Source organism: Hipposideros armiger, unplaced genomic scaffold, assembly GCF_001890085.2.
Source record: "Hipposideros armiger isolate ML-2016 unplaced genomic scaffold, ASM189008v1 scaffold_60, whole genome shotgun sequence".
NCBI classification, from domain to species: Eukaryota; Metazoa; Chordata; class Mammalia; order Chiroptera; family Hipposideridae; genus Hipposideros; species Hipposideros armiger.
This window is the reverse complement of record NW_017731410.1, coordinates 2,011,773-2,037,208: the sequence shown is the minus strand read 5'-3', so window position 1 is coordinate 2,037,208 and position 25,436 is coordinate 2,011,773. Positions and strand designations below refer to the sequence as shown.

Genomic DNA, 25,436 nt, shown 5'->3' with positions numbered 1-25,436 from the left:
AAAAAAAAGAAAAAGAAAATTTGAAACTTAACACATAAAGGAAATGAGAATACTATTAGATTGTCTGCTATTTAATGAGCTGCCCTTGAGATTCTACTACTTCATGGCTCAATACATCAAAAATTATCTTGTCAAGAGTTTTATAGGGAAGGACCACAAAATATCAGCTGAACTCCTCTTGTCTTTAAATTCAGATTGTTATTGGTTCATTTATCAACACGTACTGTGAAGCCCTTGTTTAAGTGCTGGAATAGGGATAGGGATGGGGGCATACAGACTAAGGTTGGGGACATGTTAAAAAGAGATCTGGTTGGTTAGCAGACAAATCAACAGAGGTAGATAGAGATCAATGCTATTTAAAGGTCCCACAACCTGCTCTGAGAGCACAAAGGAAGGAACAGTGAGTATGTTTTCTAAGTAGCTGCACAAGAGGGGTTGTGAAATACTCAGAGGCAGAAATAGGAATCCGGGGCTTTTGTTTCAATTGTGAAAAATCTGAGGGGGCAAGAAGACAAATCAGTGCTTTGATTTCATTTGGGTGAGGCTGATAAAGCGCTGAACTACTGGGAGAGGAACACAGGGTAAGTCAGAGGATCAGGTGCAGGACGGTTTTCTGACAGAGGTTGGGGGTAGAATGGCTTCTTTGTTTAAATTTAGTTTTCAATATATAGAAATCCTTTAAATTTACCTCTCAGTAGGATCTGTCACTTCTGTGAAAAATATATATTTATTGTTCAGGAACCTACAAGAAGTCTTTAGAACTTAAACAGCAAAAAGTATATGGGAAGCTTGTGCTTTAATTTCTTGAGTCAGTGGTTTAATAAATACTTATGAATTGCCTATACTTATAGTATAAGCAAAACATTATAAGTCACTATAAAATTATTTATCACTTGATAGTATTTTTTCCTCTGGTTCAGAACTTTTATTTGAGAGTCTTTAATGCTGATGTGTGTACTTGTGTGTGTGTGTGTGTGTGTGTGTGTGTTAGATATTTTGTTATATAAAAAAAGGAAAGATTATCAATGTGTTTTATAAAGATAACTTCCCTAGGAAAAAAAGCCATGACCTGCTGAAAAAAGTTTTGGACAGCCACACAGCAACACAAAAAGTCAGCCTGTAAACAAGGATTTCTGGAAGTTTGATATACAAGGTTCTCCACCCATTTTCCTGTCACACAGGATGTAATGGCTTTTGTTGAAATGCAGTGTGACACTAAATAACGGGCGGCCACTGAATGTGTTGCTTATCGTTTGGATCACTCTGTCAAGTTACATTTACAGGAAACCAAATAACCTGTAATAGATAGGATGTGTTCATGTCAAATGAAAACACTGAAGGTTTTGTTATGAAACTATTCAGGAATAGAGATTAATATTTCATGCATGCCAAGAATAGCTTTATTTAAAAACAATTTGCATTCATTGTTTAGGTGCATATTTAATCACTTTCTATGAATCAGAGGTAAGGCCTGTGATCCTGCCTTACTCACTTGTGCTTCCTAACATAATTTCTGCTAGAATGAGGTGCCATTTAACAGTGGAGCTTCTTTAGGATGTTGCTGACTTAGCAGGAGTGTGATAATGCATTTTAACCTAATAGCTTACCCAAGCTGCATTGTATTGTTATTTTATTGAATTTTTTTCTTTTGGAGCCAAAATTTAACATGCTGTTCATGAGTCTATCTACTATAGTCTATGTTACAATGGAGTTTTGCTTTTTGAATCATAGTCAATGAAAGTGATTAATTACTTTTACTCTCTTGTGGTCCTTGACTGAGTCCACAATTGTAAGGCAGGAGTAGGTACAGGTTTAAAATTATTTAGCTTTATAAATCCCAAGCCATTCTCAGGGAGTAAATAAGATAGGCACAGTCCCTGCCCTCATGTAGCTCATGATTTGTTGGGAGAAGATAAACAGTAAACAATAAGTGAATAAATGAGAAAACATGTCACATAGGAATAAACACTACACAGATAATCATAGTAGAATGGCTGGTGGCTACTTTCATTTGGATAGTCAGAAAAGATCTGTCTGAGCAAATGACACTTAACGTATCTTTTGGCTGATAAGAACCAGCCTTCTGAAGTTCACATAATGGTATAAACCTAAGTTTATATAAAAAGGCAAAAGTAAACTTTAACATGAATGTGTACACCTTTGGTGAAGAAGGCTGATGAATGTGTGTAAATATAGATCAAAAGTTATATTGGAAAAACAAATTCAGAAATACATTGAAGGTGAGTTATCTGCAGAGGTGAGTATAAAATCATAATGAACCATGGCATGAACACATTGAGGTTGTAGGAAGAAGGAGAACATGGAAAGAACAAGAAAATTCAACAATTCCCTTTTATTTCTCATCTCTCTACCCTGTGGGTCTAGAGATACAAAGAACTAGTAGAAGGGTGGCTTGAACAAGTCATTTCCAATTTTTTTTATTATAAGTAATGTTTTAGTAGACCTAATCATGGATAAATAGTGCAATAAAATCATGTGTGGTGGACACTTAACCTAGTCTAGGAGATCAGTGAAAGCTTCTCAGAAGATGAAACCTCTAAGCTGACACATAAAAGCTGAGCCTGAAAAACCCATTTGTAAATGATGAAGAAAGATAAGACCTAAGTTGACATCTTTTCTTTTTGTTCTTACTCTTTCTGTAATCATTAATTTAGCAGAACATTCTTTAAATGCTTCCTTGTTCTCACTGATCCTCAGAATTCAGAAAAAAAATCCTTTTACTCTTTTCTTTCTCTTTCTCCATTTCTCTCTCTGCCATATTAATAACAATGTAGTTATTTGCATAGGGACCATGAAAATTGTTTCCCTTTTTTCAGAGTGTAGTTGAACAACCTGATTATGCAACCAAATTGCTTGCATTTTCTGGAGAATAGTCTTATTCTCTATTCTTGCATTTTCATATGAGAATAGTCTTATTTAATCAGGCATAACAAGTTCATCATTAATGAATAAGGGATACACTTCATATGTGGAATCAATGCCTTCAAAGCCTTATCAGGAAACTGGTCAGGTACCTGTTTTATGACTTACAAAGTAAACAAGGTCACTTCCTGGCAGCCCAGGAGCTCTGCATGTTTGGGGGATGTTGAAAACCTACACTTGCCCCACCTTTGCTTGTTAGAATATTAACCATCCTTAAAGTCCATTTCCAATATCATCTTCTCCATAGAGCCTCAAAAAGTGATCATGAATTATAGAAATCATAAACTACGCCCCTTGAACTGGGTCCAGTGGTTGGAGGACCCAAGGAATAGTGAGGACCAAAAGACAAAGTAGTAAAGGAACTTACAATATGAGAATTAAACATTATGTTTTAAGCTAGTGACAGGGAAAAAAAGGAAAGGCTAAGTCAGAATCCAAAATGGAAGATAAATTTTTCCATTATGACACAGTTGTGGATAGGGCCCATGCCGTGAGTCAGAGAAAATACAAAGAGAAAGATGAAAGTTCCTAGATCACACATAGCAACATACCAGCTGAGCTGGTTTAAAAATAGTGTTTCTGCCAACTGTCGCTTCAGTCATGAATCAAATAGGGCCCGTGGGCAAAGTTGTATTAATATTCATTTATTTTAGGTTGCCTAGCATTTTATGAGCTGGTTTTACGTAGGTTATAGGAAACAACTGGCATATGAGGTAGCACTTTTGTCTGTCGCTTCTACTTTGGATGAGGAAGGTGGGTGGTGAACAAGAACTACAGCATGCAAGAAACTGGTCCACAAAGCTTGGGGGAAACAAAAGGAGCAGAGGTTGTAAAGAAATATTCTAAGTTAGAGTAGCCGGTGGCCACCTGACTCCCAGTGTCGACTGTTTGAAATTTTTAGCAATCTTTTAAGAATAAGATAACAAAGTAAGTTTTTGCCAGATGAGAGATTTGATCAAACTTTGGAAGATTGATTTTACTTCCTTCAGATAGAGCACTGTGATGTAAGAGACTAAAGAAGCTTTCAACAGTTTATTCATGTTCCGAAAGATTATGCATATGCCTAGTGTCCAAATTCACCAGGCAAGTTTTGCTGTGAGCTTTCCAAGTTGGGTTCATTTCATGACATGACAAAAGGAATTATCAACATCATAAATAGTTTTCCTACTTATCATCATACCTTACCAGTGTAGGTAGGAATTACAAGAAAATTATGAACCACTTGCCTATTTTTGTGCTGTCACCTGGATAAGAGGTGAAAACGTGTTCAAGAGAATTAAACTATGTGTTGTTATTAAGAAAGTTTTGTAATAAGGACAGCTGTAAGAACCAACTTGTCAGACCCCTCAGATCATGGTATGGGAGTTTCTTACTGATATTATAAAATAACACCACAAATTAAACTTAATCATAAAGAAAAAGCAAATTAGGTAAGAAAGTGAAATATCCAGACTCAAACCAAATTTGCAAGTTGAGTAAATGGAGATTCATTTCCTTTTTCTGATCTCCCTGGGTTTAGTAAAGACACAGATTGCCCAAATTTTAAGATATGTTGGTATAAATGAAGGTCCAAATTCAGAGGAAGTTGTCAAATTACAAGAAACATAAAGCACACTTTAAGTTTTGGCAGACATCCTTAGAAGACAAAGCTTAAGATCTCCTTAGATAATCACAAGTCTTCTATAACTACAGCCTCAATATCCAAAAAAATTGATGAAGCTGTAAGTGAATTTTCTCAACAAGTTGACACACAAAACCTGGAATTTTGTATTTGTGTACACATATCTTAAAATTAATAAAATATTCAGCTCTGTGGCCAAACTGCAAAAATTTAGCAGAAATTACCAAATATGTCTGAAAGTCACCACTGATGATGTTAATTTAGATTAAGAATTGGAATGAGCCCTGAATAGTATTCTGTAGCCTTTCTTTAAATAATAACACTGCATTCTCATTACGTGGTCAACATTGATCAATTAATAGCACTGGGTCAATTAAACAAACTTTTATATTTAAGAAATTGATTAAACTATGTTTAGGTTACTTTGGCATGTTTTGCCCATTTATTGGGTTATATTTTACCAATTAATAAATGTTATTAATAAAAGACTCATGCAGCCCACTCTTGTGGATTTCTGGTCACATGAACTACTATAGAAAACCACTTGGAACAAAGGGCCATCAGCCCACGTAGGAACCACTTGGCATAAGTCAGTTCCCGGAGATGTTAAAAAAAAAGTAAATGAAGCTCTTTTCATTATAACAACATAATCTAATTTAGGCAAATATATGTACCGTATTTCCCCATGTATAAGACGCACCCTTTTTCGAAAAATTTGGGGTCTAAAAACTGGGTGCGTCTTATACAATGGGAATTTTATTTGTGAGTTTTGACAGCGATGAGGAGTTGTATGAATTTTATGATGAATAAAACTTGAGTTCAATAACTTAATGTAATACTTTTTTTTTTCTCAAATTTCGGGCCCCAAAATTAAGGTGCGTCTTATACATGGGAGCGTCTTATACATGGGGAAATGCAGTATTCTGAAAGGGAACAATCATTTAGCCTTAGAGGCAAGTATCAGGAACGCTAATCCCTTTTTGGAGATGACAAATTCTCATTTTTCTTTTCTGCTTCTCTCTAGCTGTCTCTTTTAGTCTTATTATGATCTGGCCAATCTCATAAAATTAAAAATTGAAATTTTACAAATATAAAAATGAAAATCTTATAAAACCAAAAATTTGAAGGGAGCAAGTCTGACTGCTTTACTGAAAAGCCAGGCCACTTCATACTCAGAGGTTAATCCAAGTTGCAGTGCTTTTGGGTTAAGAGCCCGGGAACGTCACAAAGAATGACTACTCCTTGGCAAAGAACCACTTAGAGCGATTTCGTTCAACGGGTGGTTTATGAGTATTTGTGTGTGTTTGTAAGGTGGGTAGCAAGGAAGTTTCCGAGACATTAGTCATGACACAAGTGTCCATGATGTGTTAGCAGTCTTAGTAATAAATATTCTTCAGGGGCAAAAGAAAACAGGAAGTTCATGGCTTTCAGTTACTATCTGTGAGGTGGGTTGGTAACCATGACTATAAATCAGAAATCACAAACTCAAAGCCATGGACTAGAGCATGAAAAAAATCCATCTCAAGTTGTTTTCATACAGATACACATCAGATGCATATGAAAACACGTAGGAGTATTCTTCATTTCCACACAATAAATGTGATTCTTCACATTTAAAACAATTTTTTCATTCCCATCTTAGTTCTTTTTTTCTTTCTCAGTTTTGATGGTGACATGGAGAAGAGAAATATTTTACTATAATAAAATAATAATGCAGATCAAATTAGATAATAGATGGAAACTGGCATTTGTTGGAGACAAGGGTGAAGAGAATTGGGGTGAACAGGAAACTCTAGGCTTTTACAAAGGGAATAGTCACTACATAGATTCTGATGATTATTGTTACTCAGGATTGTGGGCTTAGTGTAGTGATATCTTCTGGTGTTTTAAAAGAAGTCAGAAATTTAGAATACTTTAAAATTGGAAATCATCTAATCTTTATATGTTGGCCTTTCCCCTTCTTTCTAACAAATTCTTCAGTGGAAATTCTTCAAGAAAAACCTGTTTTGGGCCTGGAAACAGTCCGTGAGTCTCTAGTTTGGGACCATGTCTGAAAAAAGATGAAGTAAACAATTTCCTTTTCTTTTTATATTTCTGAGTAGTTTGTAACTTTCTCTCCTTTTAAAAAAATATTACTTACATAGTAATTTTAAAAAACGAGTTTGTTTGGAGGATAGAAAAGGGTGCCAGAAAACTTACACTCTCGTCAATAGACAGATTTTTTAGTACATATTCCTTGCATAGTAAAGTGTTGAGAATGTTAAAAAGTTGATTGAATTCTTGAGGCTTAAAACCAGGAAGAAAAAGGTCAGAAGAAAAGATTTATCATTATCTATTTTTGTTATTAACTAGGTGAGTTTGTGCAAGTCTTTTCTCTTGTAAGTTGCTGAATCTGTGGAATTAAGGGGCTAGACAAGATCAGAACCTGCCCCTTATTGAACATGAGAGAACCTGCAGTTCAAATTCTTTTTTACAGATACCATACATTTTTAGTGGAATATCATGTACACATAATCATTAATTTATCAGACAGACTAGGGATCATTGTACTAGCATAAAATATGGTTATATAGCGCAAAATATAATCACAATCATTCGCGTGTACCTATGATAAGTCAAGCTGTTGCAATAACATTTCTGGGTTTTTTTATTTTCACCTGTTTGCTTCTTATTTACTGATTTTTGCTGTCTGTTAGTACTTATTTGTTGATAAGTGGCTGTAGTACCAATAGCTTAAGAAAAATTTATTAGAGAAAAAATTTGTGAAATTTTTTCTAAACTTTCCAAAATGGAAAAAAAATGTTGCATTCTTCAATTTTATTGTGGGAAAGCTTGGTCTAGCTATTGTGGGAACATAGTTTGAGGACCCTGGAGTAGGTTCCCTGAGGCCCCTTCCAGCTGTAAAATTCCATGAATCTACATTTTTCAAGTGTGGCCAAGTAAGATCCATGCACACTTAATTGGAGAGAAATTCTCTTAAAAACAATATATAGCTGTGGGCCATTTTTTGTTCATTGAAATTGGGAAAACAGACATCTGAAGGCAAGTAAAATAATTTAAATGCATGCAAACTTTGGCCCAAAAATAAACTTTTAGGGGTTTATCAGACTTCCCTTTAATCAAATCTCTATCCAGAAAGCTTCATTAAGTCACTGTATTAATTTGTTTCAGTGGCTACTACCTGGTAAGAAATTCTCTATTTGCTGGGAATAAAACAATGAACAAAATATAAAAAAAAATCCCCATATTAAGGAAGCTTATATTAATGGAGAGATTTAGGAAATTTTAAAAATATGAAAACAGTATATTAGATTATGATAAGTTTTATGGAGATCAATAGAGCAGAAATAGAGGGAAATGTGGGTAATACGAATTTGGGTGGTGAATTTATGATAGGGTGATCAGGAAAGACTTCACTGTGAAGATGACTTTATAGCAAAGATAAGAAGGTCGATGTTCAAGTCTGGGGTAAGAGCGTTAGAGTAGAAGGGCCTGGAGGAAGGAGCATCCTGAGATGTTCAGGAAAGCAGCCCGTTCAGAGTGGAGTGACTAAGGCAGAGGATGGCAGAAGATGAGATCAGATCACATGGTGGCTTGTAGGCCATTTAGAGGATTTGCCTTTTATTCAGAGATGGAAGCCAGTGAAGACTTTGAGCAAAGTGGCATCATTTGACTTATTCTTTAAAGAATCACTCTGTTTGCTTTTCTGAGTCAAGACTATAATGGGGCAAGGGTGGAAACAAAAAGAATAATGAGCAGACAATTGCAATCATTCACGTGTGAGATGACAGTGGCTCAGACCAGTGGAGGTGATGAGAAGTGGTTAGACTCTGGATATGTTTTAAAGGTACAGCCAATAGCATTTGCTGAAGAGATCAACTGAGCAGTGTGAGAGAAAGAGGAGTCAAGTATGACTCCAAAGTCAACAAAGCAAGCTCTTCCTCACTTGCAAATATTCTTATCCCAATCCCAACAGATTGTTAAAACCCGTGATTATAACACATTCCTTGGAGTTCATTGTTAGTTGCCTATTTTCTTCCCCCCCCCCCTCCTTTCAGAGGACTCCACTGTCATTAGAGCTAGGACTGGGACATACACCAAGATCACCTATAACCTGTTGTCTTGCAAAAGGACCACTGACTCTTATGAGCCCACCACCCTCACTTGGTGCATAATAGTCTCTGCTTTGTGCTACCCTTGCGTGGGATTTCCCATCTGGTCCACTGAACTCATTCATCAGTGCTTCTACCAACTGTTGTGCTCTATTTTCCTGGGTCTAGTGCTTGCATTATACTTATCACTGGGGTTGTAACTTCCAGTTATTTTAGGATAGGATCTCATCAAGAGTAAATCTACCAACACCCAGGGCATGGATGACAGCGGAAATGGCTCTGTGAGGAATAATTATGCAAAGCCCGAGGTGCTTAGCAAATGTTAGGTGTTGATTATTATCATTACTAGTTACTATTATTATTATAGAAATTTATTTAAGGAGAAGCATATCCCTGTTCTGTAGAGCTCACTGTTCATTACAGTAACGACTATCCACAGGAAGCTAGGTAAACTTAACATGATTGAAATTCAAATTAAATTAAATTAAAAATTTAGTTCTTCAGTCCAGCCATATTTTAATATAGCCACATGTGACTAGTGGCTACTGTATTGGACACTGTAGAACGGGGGACATGTACATTATTGCAGACAGTTTTATTAGAGAGTACAGCTCTAAAGAATGCCTCTATCTTACTACTGATTTCGGAGGAGAAGAAACGAGAAGCAGGAGGTCACTATACGATTCAGTTGATCTCAGTTTCACCCTCAGTGAGTTGGTTTTCCTAACTTACTTGGAAATACTTGGGATTATTTATACTAATGACCATACTCTAGGTTTCCGAGGGCTTTCATATTGCCTTTGTTTCTTAATACATCTTTCAAAGGCAACAAGTACAATTCCAATGTTGTGTTCCTATGTGCACACTGGAAATCAAGAACCTATCATCACAGTTCCATGATATATACATGTTTGGGCTTGGTACAACTCTTAGAATTTTTCAAATGACCTTTGTTTGAACTTAAAAAATTAATTTACATTTTAACGGAAACGAATCCCACATGCTTTGCTTTATTTACATTTGTTCTTCCAGCTTTGGGTTTGAAGAGGACTTGCGGTGTCTGAGAAATCTTTGGGGATTTTCAAATGTGGGTGAATATTAACTTTTCTGTTCAAAATAGGAAGTTAGGTTAGGTCATGGGTAAATGATCACAAAAATCCCAAATGTATTTAGGTTGGCTTCAAAGCTCAGCTTTGTCAATTTAGAGTGGGTGTCAAATTTGGCAAAAGATGTTCTTTCATTCATGGGACCTAGTCTATTCAGGAGTTTTTTTCAAACGAGAAAAGATAGTGTTGGATGACTTACAGTAAATAATTTAATTATGAATTTATTATGCAATTTTTGGGCCATAGACACTGTTGAGAGTCTTTATAAAGGGATAAGTGAAGCTGGCAAGTTTGCCCCAATTGACCCTTTTGAAGATGCTGCAGGGAACTGTCAAAACTACAAGGATGAAATTTAGGATAAAATTTAAAACCTTCCAGAACTTCGTTAAGTAGCCAAGCTATATAGTTATTGTTAACACAGTGTTTACCATGACCCTGATACTCTGGCCACCACTGATTGGCCTATACTGGCCCAAAATTTGGCCAACAATCTGTGAGATATCCAGGTATGTAGCACGCACCCCTTGTCCTAGATGATATTTGGCCAAGAATACCAGATACAAAACATAGTAAGAAAAATAAGTGATACTATACATTGTGGTTTTGCTTTATAACAAGTACTACACAAATACTTTAACAAAGTTATGCCTAACGTGTACAACAAATTTCATGGAAGATAGAAATATACTCAATGTTTTGGCTGAGCTAACTGAAGTTCAGTTTATTCAGAAATAATGCCTAGACAAGGGATCACACAATTTTTTTGATACCAATGCCAGAGCTCTTTTTTTTTTTTTTTAAAGATTTTTTATTGGGGAATTGGGGGAAGGGGAACAGACAAGTTGCTGTTGTTTCGTTCCTCAATCTAGTTGTGGAGGACGTTGCTTCACTGGCCCAAGTTGTTACCGTCATTGCGCTCTTCCCAGGCGAGGCAGATCAGTTGCCGGCTTCTGGACAGCTGCTCACTGCGGCTGCTGGCTACACACGGCAGCCCATGGCAACCCACTGCCACAGGGGCTGCAGCCTACACTATCGCCGGCCACTCACGGCAGCCCAGCTCCAGGTTGAGCTGCTGTTCAGCGTCCTAGCTGTAGAGGGCAGTGTCACTGGCCCTCATATGTGGGATCTGAACCGGGGCACTCTGGCATCCCAAGCGAGTTCTTAACCATCACGCCACTCGGCCGGCCCCAGATCTCTTTTTAATAGATTATTCTGTTCCTTACTTTTTTTTGAGTTTGAATTTAAAGCTAATAGAAAATGTTATTTGGATGACAGAGCAAATAAGACAAAAACAGGGACAAGGTATATCTGAGTCATCATAATGGTAGAGCAAATAGAGCTTGCTGCAAAGGTGGACACACTAACAGTTTTTGCTGGAAGAGTTTCACTCATCCCTAAGACCTGATGGTAAATCCAGCTGTGTCCTGGATTTGTTCTCCAATGTGTCTTGCCCTAGGCTGTTGAAAATATTTGCTGCTTTTTATCTCCGTATCTTTTTTTGATAAACTATGCCTTTAACATTGAAATCTCCTCATTGTTTAATGAGTGTCCTTCATTGTGTCATTGTGAGTTCTAACTTAAATACTAATAGCCAAATTGTCTAATATACTGATCTGTAGTAAGCTCTCAACAGACTTTAAGGTAATGTTAGTTCTCTTCTATTCCCTTTGTATTTATTTGTACTTAAAAATAAGTTGAAGTTTACTGATTTTCATTCTAGTCCAGCACACTGTGTTAGTTTTTTCTTTCATTATAAATTCCATTTCATAACAATTGTAAATTCCAAGGAGTGCATTTCAGGGAGATTATTACAGTTCATTTGAGGATAAGACCATTGGCATTTGACCTCGTGTCACCACTGTAGCATGTTACAACTTCTCAGAAATGTATTGCCTTGTCAAGCCTTCCTACTTAATTAAATCTTCCTGTAAGTTTCTTGAAGGCAAAGTAACTAAATAGCAGTTATTGATGTGATAATAATTATTTTATGTTCAGTAGAGTCTTGGACATGAATACTGAAATAATCCACATCCTGTGATAATGCAAAATAAGCTCAATGGGTTTAATGGAGAAGTGCCTTCTTTCTCTTTTCATGACCAACCTCAGCCAGGTATATCATCTTATAGCTTCTGAGTATCAAGGAGGAGCAGATCTATTACCACCCTGCCACTTTGAGGCCTGAGCCTTGGGGAATTTCAGTTCAGCCAGAATTGGGAGTTTGGATCAAATTCATTGTCTAAATATCATCTTGTAGCATTGTCCCCATTGCGTAGTACTAACCTTAGACCTTGGAAAGCAGAGGCCCTGTGCCTCAGAGAGCCCATGTTTTAGAATGCATGTTCTAAGTCTCCCTCAGTGCCTGGGGCCAGCTGGAGCCAGGAGTGTCATCAGGGAGGGGTTCCCTGAGCTCGAATGGGGCCCGGGTTGTGCTTTCTCCCCTTCTGCAGCAGTGTATCTGACTTCTATCACGGCATCAGCAGGGACAGAATGTCAGTGCAGATTCACTGAGGTTAGATTCCTCGCCTACTTGAAGGTTTTACCTAATTTCTTCTGGTCTCGAATGTGCTGATAAATAATTTACTATTAGATTTACTGTCATTATCTCTAAATAATCACTCTTCTTTTCTCTGCTAGCTTTTAAGATCATCTCTCTTGATTTTTATAAAGTGTTCAAGTGTAGATTTATTTTTTTAATCTCCCTGCTTCTTGGAGTCCCTTAAACCTAGTCCTCCTGCAATTCTGACAGTTCTCGATTATTTCTTTAAATATTACATCTTCACTACAGTCTTTTTGCTTCTTCTTCAAGAACTCCGATTTCGTAAATTTGGATCCTCTCAGCCTAGCTTCGTTACTACGAGGTCTGACAATTATGTTCACAAACTTGTTGCAATGATGTTGCTAACCTTTTTGATATCAGAGGGATTATTCGTTATGAATTTGTACCACCTGGGCAAACAGTTAACCAAGTTTACTATTTGGAAGTGCTGAAAAGGCTGCATGAAAAAGTTAGACGACCTGAACTTTTTGCCAATTCACGGCTCTTGCATCACAACAATGCACCAGCTCACATGGCATTGTCTGTGAAGGAGTTTTTAGCCAGTAAACAAATAGCTGTATTGAAACATCCTCCCTACTCACCTGATCTGGCTCCCAATGACTTCTTTCTTTACCCAAAGATAAAGGAAATATTGAAAGGAAGACATTTTGATGACATTCAGGACATCAAGGGTAATATGATGATAGCTCTGATGGCCATTCCAGAAAGAGTTCCAAAATTGCTTTGAAGGGTGGACTAGGCACTGGCGTTGGTATATGCTTCCCAAGGGGAGTACTTCAAAGGCGACCATGGTGATATTCAGCAATGAGGTATGTAGCACTTTTTCTAAGATGAGTTCACAAATTTAGTTGTCACACCTTGTATTATGTTTTCCAATTTATCTCTGTCTCTTCATGTTAGAATTTTTCAGTTCTCTGTTTTAGCTCGTTAATTCTTTCTTGGGTTGTTTTGCATAGAAGTTATCTCATTTATTGCATTTTTAAATTTATTGTTGTATTTTTCACTTCCAAAATTTATAATTGGCACACCTATCTATCATCTATCTATCTATCTATCTATCTATCTATCTATCTATCTATCTATCTATCTATCTATCTACCATCTCTGACCTTGCTATGTTGGTGTTTGTTTTTGCTCAACAATCTTTCTATTCTATTAAATAAAAATTTTGTCTTCAGTTATCCCTTTGATATCTTCAACATTTTCAAAAATCCTTAGTCAGACTGTTCTATAAAATAAATGTCCTATGGAAGAGATCCACTAGCTGATTATTGATTTTGTTGATCATATTTTTTAGCGTTAGATTTTTTTCATATGTGTTGGAATTTTTACAAGCTGGTTTATCTTGAATAAGATCTCTCTCTCTTTCTCTTTCTCACGCTCTCTCTCTCTCTCTCTCTCTCTCTCTCACACACACACACACACACACACACACACACCTCATGCACATACATACACTGCTCACCCTTCTTGGTCTAGAATTTTTATAGTTGCCTCTGCGCACTTTGGATCTCCAATACAGGGCTAGATTTTATGATCGCAGTTTGAGTTACTGCCTCTATGGGCTGCTTGAATCCAAGCTGAAGTCTGAAGGCAGCATGACTTAGTTTTAGAGAACGAAGCTTTTATTTTTTCCCAATGCCTCTTTGAACCCACAATTGCTATATACCCTTAACTCTATTCAGATAGTTGATAGATCTTATGTACCCTGCTTCTTTTTGCAAATGGAGGAGGTTCACAAATTCCATGGCTCTAAGCAGTAAGTGAAGCACAACTCCTGCCCCATTTTGATAGGACTATTTTTAATGACCTTTGGCCCAGCATTGCTGAATTATTTGCCACAACTACAAACCCCAGAAAACTATGACTTCAACCTCCATTCACCACTGCTTGTTTCTATTCTGTTTGTCATCACATATTTATCTCATATTTCAGTCCTGTTATGGTGTGTGTGTGTGTGTGTATTTAACATTTTACCCCTCATTGCTATGTGTTGGGAAGAAGGTTTTTTGAAGCATAAATTCTCAGCATAATGTTGGCCTGGAAGCCTCCTTCTCTTTTCAAGTTTCTTGAAAATGTAGTCCATGTTCAGTGTCTCCACATCTTCTTCTTCACCAATTAAGGCCTCTACTTATAAGACACCTATTTATAATCAGGTTCTGCTCCCACAACATCAATAAAATTGCCCCTGCCAAAGTCATGGAACACATCTAGTATTTCTTCATATTATCGGTGTATTTGTTGACAGAAAATTCCCTTACTTTCATGCTTATTTTTATAATCAACTCTCTTAGTTAACCCAAGTGAATGTCTTTTCCTTGCAACCTAAGAATCCTATTGAACACGGAACTGTAAAAACCAGTGCAAAATTTAAAGGAAAGTCCAGTCATGCTTCTCACTTGCCTACATTGCTTTAGTGACTTGCTATCTCATACCTATTGAGATAAAGCTGAAATTGCTTAGCATGACATCCCTGATGTTCTGCATACTTCTTCTTTTGCCCTTTATTACATGTTCCCCTCAACCCCATTTCAGATTTTACACCCCAGAGCCAAGCACATGTGTCTTCATCTCTTTGTGCATACTGCTGTCCCTTTGCCTGCAAAGCCCTCCTTTGTTTGCCTAGTTCTTCTGGCAAACTCCTTATCGACTTCCAACAGCCAAGCCTGGTATCCTAATCTATTCCTTTAGCAATGCTTTTCCTACATATATTCAATAACATTTAAAAGATACTAATTGATAGTCTCTTGTACACATTATCATGGGTGTTGAGAATTTAATAGTGGGCAAGAACAGACATATCTCTGCCCAAATGAAACTTACATATTAATAGAAGAGATAGATGTTAATCAAATGATTGCTGGATAAACAGAAAGTTGCATTTGTGATATAGCTGCTATCTAAGAGAGAGTCACAGCACTACATGAGCCAATAGTTAGAAAGTTTAACCTTATGGAGGAGATTTCCTTGACATTTCCACACAATGGAACACTTCCTCCTTCAGTATTGTGTGCATGGTTCTGTTATTACAATTATCAGAATGAGTTGAAATTTATTTATTTATACGTCTAACTCCATCACTAAGCTGTGAGGTGTTTTCTCATTTCTGAACCTCTGTGTTGAGCAGATTATCTGGCAGATAGTAAGACTATATTAAATATGAAAAATCATGAACTATTTTCTGATCGAGTTAAAGTGAACTTTAGCTGTGGACCATAGAGAAGTTTATAGAGGAATTATATTTTTATTCCTATATTTACTTTCTCTGGAACAAGATGTTCAGTGTCTAGTTGTTTTGTAGTAACAGTGCCATTCTCTAATAATTATAAGCTTCTTAGAATTCTTTCTTATAGGTCACAGACTATTCTAGCAGTTAGTTGCTAGCTCTGAGGTTGGAAAATGAGGGAACAGCATTCACTAGTTCAATTATAATTATTTCAAAGGTCAGAGCATAAGAGCACAAACTACACTACTGCCTTTCAGAGCATGGCAAGTGATGAACCTCTATTTGATGAAATAAATATTGTAATGAGGAGAGCAAAAATAGCCAAACACTATATCAGACATTTCTGGAATAAACAACAAAACAATAAGGCAATGTGAAATAAGTCTTCTATGGCTTTCTGTATATATCTTGTATATTTTAAAATATTGTAAACACAGAAAAATTATCAGAGAATGAACTCTACATAGAGATTAGTTCATTTCTTTACATGAAATTAAGTACATTAAGCACAGTCCATACAGAGCCAAGATTATTTTCATACATTCCAACCCCACCCTCTTCCTTTTCTAAAACTAGGTCATCAAAGATAGAAGTACTTTGGGCTTGATTCCTGCTTCCTTCCTAGTATTCTTCCATCTAAGGCTTCTCTAGCCAGCTACTTTCCTGGCTGCACACCCCAGAGCTGTGCTATGTAGCAGCCACAGACAGGCTAACAGAATGCATGATCCATCTTTCCACATCTGGGCACAATGTCCTGGTCCTGGGATGTCCCGAGAGTTCTCCATAAGGCTAAGGATGAGACAGAGATCCTTTGACTTTCTTTGCACCTGCTTTTACTTGGACATGTCAAGATCTCAGTAAATTCCCAAAGAGGTTAATTGTTATTTTCTGTTTTGATTATAACCATCCTAGCAAGTGTAGTGTAGTATCTCGTGGTTTTGACTTGTATTTCCCTAATGACTAAGGATGGTGAACATCTTGTGTGCTTATTTGTCACTGGTATATGTACTTTGGAGAAAGTCTGTTTAAATCCTTTTCCCATCTTTAAATTGGGAAATTTGTCTTCTTAGTTGTTGGGTTGTAAGAATTCTGTATACTATATATATTTTGGATATGAGACCCTTATCATATATATGATTTGCAATTATATATTCCCATTTGAGGAGTTGTCTTTTCACTTTCTTGATAGTGTCTGTTGAAGCACAAAATTTATAATTTTGATGAAGACTAATTTACTTATTTTCCTTTGGTTGTTGGGCTTTTAGTGTAATACCTAAGAAAATGCCAATCCAAGGTCATGTAGATCTACAGCTATTTATTCTAAGAGTTTTATAATTTTTAACTCCTACATTTATGTCTGTATCTGTTTTGAGTTAATTTTTGTATTTGTTTGAGTAGGGGTCCAAATTCAATCCTTTCAATACAAATATCCAGTTCTCCCAACACTATTTTTTGAAAAGACTATTCTTCTCTCATTGAATGCTCTGGGCACTTCTGTTGAAAATCAATCGATCATAGATGTATGGGTTTACTTCTGAACACTCAGTTCTGTTCGATTGTCTATATGTCTGTCCTTATTCCAATACCATTCCTTAAATACTGCAGCTTTGTAGTAAGTTTGGAAATCACGAAATTTCTCAAAGTCCTCCACTTGTGTTCTTTTCTAAGATTAATTGGCTATCCAGGATCATTTGTCTTTTCATATTAGATCAGCTTGCTCATTTCTGCAAACAAAACAAAAAACAAAACAAAACAAAACAAAAAACAGTTGGAATTTTGATAGGGGTTTATTATATTTGTAGGTCAACTTGGGAAATACTGCCATCTTAATAATATGAAGTCTTCCAATCCGTCAACACAGGATGTCTTTCTATTTTTAGATCTTTAATTGCACTCAAGAATGTTTTGTGGCTTCTCTTTCTTACTTCCTCTTTACTGCTTGTCCATATGGCCAACTTCAGAGTCTGCTGCTGCTTGTTCCAGAGATGGTTGTAATAATCAGTCTTGGAGTCTAGAAGTAGTGGTGGAAGAAGTGCAGGCATTGAGTGGCTGATCAGAGAAATGGTGAAAGGAAAAGGAAATTTTAAGAAAAAACCAAGAGATAGGAAAAAAAATTCCACTTATGATTGAAAGGACTTAAGTAGATAGTAAATAAGTCATGACACTGCCAAACACTTGAAAGTAGCTTTTCTTAAACCAACAACCATCTCTTTTACAAAATCACTCTTGAGAATTAAAGTCAGGGATGACACTGCCACTGTTCAAATAATTTGTTAAACCTTTTGTTTCAGAATTGCATTCAGGGACCATGGTATTGTCCTAAGAATGCTCTTCTGATGCTGGTGGTATTGAAGACCATTACTACTTTATTAAAAGAAGTGAAAAGTAATTATAATGTAACAAGGTAACTTTCTTTATGGAAGTTGGAAATTGGTGTAGTGATAACTTTTTGAGATATTAATTTGTGTTTAGTTCTAGTTCCTAGTGAGTAGACAGGCTCTTTTTGTTCTTTTGTCTTAAGGAAGTTTTTTGTTTCCTCACTGAACAAGCGTTCCTATATACAAACTCTCTTTCTAGCTTTGGTTTGTTTGTATTTGGAATGTTCGGGCTCCTTGATACCATTAAGAGTATGGAGAGGCAGAAGGAAGTACTAGAAGGACTCAAAGTAAAAAAGTAATCCCAGACTGGGGAATGGACGAGTACGTTCAGAATTTTGGGGGGATTTGTGACCCATGATCTATTCCGTAAAGGCGACACAGAAAATTGGCCAAGTCCTCTCTGATAATTATCACTATCATCCTGACCTTGTAAATCTACCTTATCTGCCTGTGCCTCATACCACAGAGAGCACAGAAAGGACAATAGCAGGGAATAGGTTGACTCTAAGCTATTTCCTCACAGGTTCTCTGACTTGTCCGCTCAACTTGTTGTGCTCCATTCTCTTCTGACTGGCTCTTCAGTGCCTGAGCTTCCTAATTATGCCCCATGTATCAGTTGTAGGCCCTCTTTGATTTTGTGATTTTTGATTGCACGACTTGTAGTCTCTGCTGTTGGACTCTCTTCTTTTCTAACTCACTTGATTCAAAATTTCACATTTTTACTCGCTTGTAATGGTTTCATCCAGATAAGAGGCACTTGCTCTACCAGTTTTGGTTCCCAAGGTTTGCACCATATTCAGGACTGACCCCAGCCTAACAATCACTGTCAAATGTATCCGTTTATCCAACCATCCACCCTTCTGTATAGACTGCTTATTTCCAAGGAAGATTTTGGGAGGTTTACAATAAAATGTACAAAAGGCATAGAATCTAAGTACTAGGGGGAAAAAAAGGAGGACTATTATTCTAGAAAACGTAGACTAGAGAAGACTGCTTCTCTGTTATAGATTGAAGTGTGTCCCCCAAAACTCATATGTTGAAGTCCTTACTCCAGTACCTCAGAAGGTGACTTTATTTGGAAACAGGACTGTTGCAGACGTAATTAAGTAAGATGAGGTCATATTGCAATAACATGGGCCCCTAACCCAATATGACTGGTGTCCTTATAAAAAGGGGAAATTTGGACATAGACGCTCACACAGGAAGAATGCCATGTGAACATGATGGCAGAGATTGTGGTGATGCATCTACAAACCAAGGAATGATTTAGAATGCCAGCAAACCACCAGAAGTGGTAGAAGTGCCAGCAAATCACCACTAGGGGAGAGGCCTGGAACAGAAGGAACCAACCCTGCTGATACCTTTATCTTGGACGTTTAGCCTCCAGAACTGTGAGACAATACATGTTTGTGGTTTAAGCCACCTAGTGTGTGACACTTTGCTATGGGAGCCCTAGCAAGTGAATACATGATCTTAAACATAAAATCAGTATTCCTACTTAGATGGAAGACTGCACCTTTTTTCCAAAATTACATTTTGAGCTTGATTGATTATGTCATATATGACATGGCCTTTTATACATTTTCCTAACCATCAGATTGGATGATGAGACACTTACTATTTTTCTATATTTAAAAATATCTACCAGAATAACATATATGGGATATGGAATTGCCCTCTCGGTTCATAAGCTCCATCCCCTCCAGACACAAAATGCTTACTAAGCAAATTATTCACAGAATTAATTTTATTCTCATTTCCTTTTACTAGTGGTTTGACCCTGATTTTGATTCCCTAAAAGGGCAAAAAATTTGGCATGGCTCCCGGTTATATTTGGCCTTCTGCAAGTTAAATCTTCCTTAGACCTTCCTTCCTTCCTTCCTTTCCAGCCCCTTCAATTCATTCAGAAATAATTTATTAAATATTATTTCTGACATCTCTGTAAATTTTCTTCAATGACTCATGTTGTTGAACACCCATGTTAACCAGGCATTGTGTTAGGCACTGGAAATACAGCAGTAAACAAGGCAGAAATAGTCCTCGAAAAGAACCCTCTGGCATTGTGTTGAGGTTAGAAAAAGAATCGAAATAAAGCCTTTTGTGGCCTGGATATTTGTGCTATCTTCTTTTTACTGCAAAACTTTTGTGGTGGCTTTAATAATGCACCATCCAGCCATAATTATGTACCTCTTTGGTACATACAAAAGAGATCCTGACATCCTGGATATGTAAAATTATGGAATCATGGTTTCTTCCAGGCTATTACCCTTAATATTCCAACAACCCAAAGGCACTTTTCTTTTCTTTTTTTTATTTCTTTTTTTTCCCCCAGTAATAAATACACATACTTTAAGAAATCATATAAAGGGCCGGCCGAGTGGCGCGATGGTTAAGAACTCGCTTGGGATGCCAGAGGGCCCCGGTTCGGATCCCACATACTTGGGCCAGTGAAGCAATGCCCTCCACAACTAGACTGAAGAACAAAACGACAGCAACTTGTCTGTTCCCCTTCCCCCAATTCCCCAGCACTGGTCCCATCCCGCCAATTCCCCAATTAAAAAAAAAAAAAAGAAATCATATAAAGCTAAAAGTTTCCTGTTGAAAAGCTGGCCCTTATCCTACCCAACTAAATCCCATGTACCAGAGGTAACCACTTTCAACTTATAGCGCCCCCCCCCACTGCTACTTTTTCTATATTTAGGAATACTATCCCCATCTGATATTTCTTGATGTATCAATTTTAAGTATTACTTATTGATTTTCTGTTGTGGTAGTGGACACTTTCATCCTCTCTTCCTTGTCATTACCACACTCTAAGTTCCCTTTTCTTCAGCCTTCCAATACAATTCTCCCACACGTTTTGGTTAAACAGGCATGACTATATTGTTATAGTTATGTAAATAATAACTACTGCTATTCTGAATTCCTTCCTTAGACAACTTTTGTCTGTTCTTGTGATTGATAATTGCCTGTTTGAAACCCCCCTCCATTTAGTGTGTAGACTTTGAATGACCCTCTCTTTACAGCATGGTGTCCCTCCAAGGCTCTTGCCTGCCCAGAGGGCTGGTAGCTTTAACCCCTGAGCCCTTGCAAAGTGTTCTGCAGAGTGAAATGGCTCGCTTCCTTTGGGGCTTCTTGCAGATACATAGGTTGTCACTTCCTCTGCTCTATTCAGTCAGTAGCCAGTCTTACATCTACTTAGTAGCATCAATGCTGTTTTTCTTCATTATAACTTTAAAGAGATTTGAGAAAGAAAAGGGAGTTAACATGAATGTTCAGAAGTCCAAAATTCCTCTTTTTATAAACCATATGTTTATCTTGTGTAGACTCAAGATCTCTCTCTTCTCTCTCCCCAAACCACCCTGGAAGTAGGCTCTTTCATTCTCATCTCAAGCATCTGATAAAATATTCCAATTTTTTTCCTCATCTTCTCAGTCTCCCAACCTCTTCTATTTCACCAGTGGCCCTCAGGTTGAGGGAAAGATGGAAAATGATACAATCTACTTAATGGGTGAAGATTCTTACATATAGGAGTTGCCCTCGCTGTAGCAGAAAATTAGAGTCAATCATCCAGAAAGTATGATTGTATAAAAACTTTACTTACCTCAGTACATCTATGGCAAATGAAATATTTTGTGAATTGATGAAACAGCACAAATTAAACTAGGGAGAGAAAGGGCTGTTAAAGGCCAGAGTGCTGAGGGATTAATTTATTATCTCTCTTCATTCTTACTGATGGTCTACATTTACATATCAATATATTTGAATAATTGAATGAGATGTGTGGCATGTCCATACAGTCCAATATTACTGATCTATAAAAAAAATGAAGGACCAATATATGTTACAACATGGATGAATCTTGAAAATATTATTATTTTTTAAAGAACTCAGTCACAAAAGACCACATACTGTATGACAGCCTTTGTAGGAAATGTCCGGAATAGGCAAATTTATAAAGACAGGATATAGAATGGTAGTACTTAGGGCTGGGTTGGAGAAGGGAGGATTTGGATTGACTGCTTATGGGTATGAGGTCTCTTTTAGGGTTAAATTGTGTGCTTTAAATGAATTGTATGGTATGTGGCTTATATTTCAATACAGCTATAAAGAAAGCAAAGAAAAAAAAAATGAGATGCTTACTTTAGTTCTAGTGCACAAAGCCAGAGAGATGGAGTCCAAATTGGGAATCTTCAGAAAAACTTAAACATATTGAGTACAAATGGCAGCCTTCAGCAGTTAGTATTCCCAAACTGTTTCATTTCCAATCTTCCTTGCCCACTACAGCATCCTAATATGAAGCATATGCTTTTCCTCTCAGATAAGATATATTTATGACAGAAGATGCTGGTAGGGATATCCTGGATCTTTTCATTCTCTGCATATGCATGAGGCAGGGTAACTTCTAGAAGACAGAATCCTGCTCTCCTGGAAGGTGGAATCAGAGTGGCACAGAGGGCAATCATTAGAGACTGCCTCCTGCTTGGGTTAGATCAGGCACTGCCAATGGTGGAATGCTTTGGTGGATCTTTGGAAAATGAAATGCAAACCCTATGCTAAGAATAAGAAAGATACTGTCCTTGTCCTCTTAGAGACAAGATGTCTCAAAATACCCTCAGCATGAAACCTGGTGGTCTTGATGGTACTTCTTTTTCTATTAATAATGAATTTATTAGCTAGCACTAACCTATTATAAGAATACTTGCCTGTACAATAGCAAATTGACTTCACAAAACTCCTACTAGGTAATATACATGCCAAGCATGTATGTGCAGGGAAGACATAAGATCTTTTACATCTGTTTTCACACAGCCTCCCAAATATCTAGCATAGAGCAGACATTCAACAGATATTTGCTAATGGGCAACATGTCTTTGCCATCGTAGAACTTACAACTGGCAAAAGAAGCCACATAGCAAGCAATTATAATGAAGTGTGATAAGTACAGAGGAAAGTGGGGGCTTTCTGAAAAGGCACTTACCTTAGACTTGGGGAGCCATGGAAGAGCTCCTGGAGAAGGTGATATCCAAGTGAGACTGAAGGATGAGTGGGACTTTGCTGGTCAGAGGTGGCTATGTGGGAATTGGGAGAATATGGGAGGAATGCAACATTACAGCAAGGAATGTTCCAACAAGAGGGAAGAGCATGAGCCAGGGCTTGGAGAAGAGACAGAATTTGCAAAGAAATTGACTATGACTGGACAGTAGAATGAGTGGAGTGGCTAAAAATAAAGAAGAGGAGGCAATATAGAGAGCCATAAAATCCACATTTAAGAGTTTGGGTTTTATTTTAAGCACCCATTGAAGGGTTTTAAACCAGGGAGAGATAGAACCTAGCATGTCAGCTGGCATGATGTTCTCAAGAAGGATTAGAATTCTTGAACTTCAGTGGAAAGGCTGAGCAGCAAACGCTATTCCTTTCTTTGGCCATATTCCAGGGTATATTTTTGAATGTTGGCAAACTGAATATCATAACTCTTACCAAAACCAAAATAACTTCTTGGATCTAATCCTGCCTATTCTTAATTACTTTCCAGATTCTGTGTAAAACTGACACCTGGTATTTATTATGATGGAATCCATTTCTCAAGGCTCCTGGAAGTCAAAGAAGTTGCTGAAGCCCAACATATCATTTCTCTCCAGCTGTCCCCAATGACTTGTGGATACCATTTCCTAATATTCTGTGGTTTGAAGATTTGTTACAAAAATTCATGCTGGACTAGATTTAATACCCAAATTAGGATGTATAATTTCAATAAATCTCAATATCCCAAATTCGTATCTACTCTTTTTCAGGATCACCAAAACTTTGCGGCAGGATATTTTGTATCATTCACTAAGTTGATGAAGGAGGCTCCTGAAGTCTGCCCTGATAAAATTGAACTTGGTGATTATATCATAACAGTCTTTATTTTAGTGTCCCCCCACTCTTTCTTATCAAGTCCATGTTTATTAGTGCTGGAACAGCATTACCTATCATTCTCACAGTGAAAATCAGCTGTGCAGCAGTGCCAGGTTGGCTCGTATAGTTTCCTCCTAGAGCAGTGGGTAAGCAACTTGGACTTTGTTTCACCCTCCATCTCCCCTCTCTTATCCCTGGACCCTGGTAACAGAATCCAGAACGGAAGAAGTACAGGCAAGTTTCGGTAATCGGATGGACCAGGGTTTGAATCTTGGTTTTATTGTCTACTCAGTATAGTATCTAGAGAATAATATCTGTTTTCTCAGCTTCATTGCCCTCACTTGTAAAATGAAGTTACAATATCCAATATAAAAGATTACTGTAAGGATGAAATGCGATGATAGGAATCAAGTGCCTAGCACAATAACTGGCACATTTAATGCTCAATAAATGGCAGATGCTGCTACATTCATGAGGAAAATGTAAATCTTTGGCAACTTGTCCTTATGAAAACCAAGTCTGAACACTAAAATTAGCCAGCCCTTCAGGCTAGAGGAACATATGCAAATCACATGCAGATGTGGCCTTTACTCTGAGGAAAATCCCTAGCACATCTGCTTCTTGTCATTATAAAGAAAATGTGACAGGGATTGAAGAAGCCATGTTCTGTGTGAGATTTGATATATTATTTCATTTTATTGATTCTTAGTGTCCTCATTTGTAAAATGAATATTTTAGATTAGGTGACTTTCAAGTAGTTTGAATTCCATATTTCTGAGCTTCTATGGACATGTTTAAACCATATTGTAATTCTACTAAGGGCTAAGGCCATTAAATATCTATATGCAACTAAGAACACAGTTGTATAGTTGTGTGTGTGTGTGTGTGTGTGTGTGTGTGTGTGTGTGTGTGTGTGTACTAGGGGGTGATTGGGCTAGAGACAAACCCTTTGATTCAAGAGTTCGCCCTGATTTTAGGGAGACCATGACAAATCCTGCTTGTTCCAAATTTATCTTCTACTAATCCAACATGGATTTTTCTTTAATGCCATATAATGAGTGTCTCTTAAAAATATTACCTAACCAATATTTCTTGGTTATGACTTCAACTACCACGTGTATGAGTAACTCATCAGAACAATATTTCTAGCCCTCTAGAGAAAGCCCTAGTCCAAAAACATGTATTTCAAATGAAACCAGTGTATCCAGCAGATGACTAGGAAGGCAAGGTGATTGATTTCTTCTCTTCATTTACTCTGAATGCAATTTGCTTCCTCATTATTAGTGGTCTACTTCATTGGAAATAGCATTTTCACTTCTAGAGTCACTTTGTGTTTTGGCAGACAGCTAGTAAGAAAACCATGGTGATATGTGAAGTAGTAACAGGAGTTAGCATTAGTGTTTGTGGCATGAATTACAGGTCAGGCTAGATATTGTTAGAGAATGAAACAAGAATAAAATAAGCAGGATGTGCATATAGAAATCTATTTATAATTAGAAAAGTTGTAAAGTACCTGGATTATTATTGCTGGCTAATAATTTTGTCTAACATCTAATAGTTTAAAAATTACCCTTATGTTAGACTCCTGGAGA

General features: G+C 37.1%; 1 long non-coding RNA gene across 2 annotated transcripts; it reads left to right on the top strand.

Annotated features, from left to right (window-relative positions):
• Window positions 1-375: 375 nt before the first annotated feature.
• Window positions 376-23,709, top strand: LOC109382137 (uncharacterized). Of its 2 annotated transcripts, none has more exons than XR_002123882.1 (3): window positions 376-400; window positions 6,545-6,629; window positions 23,480-23,709. It is a non-coding gene; the product is annotated as an uncharacterized LOC109382137 (long non-coding RNA). The 2 variants fall into 2 exon arrangements; XR_002123883.1 differs by lacking the exon at window positions 376-400 and adding an exon at window positions 415-581.
• Window positions 23,710-25,436: the final 1,727 nt, after the last annotated feature.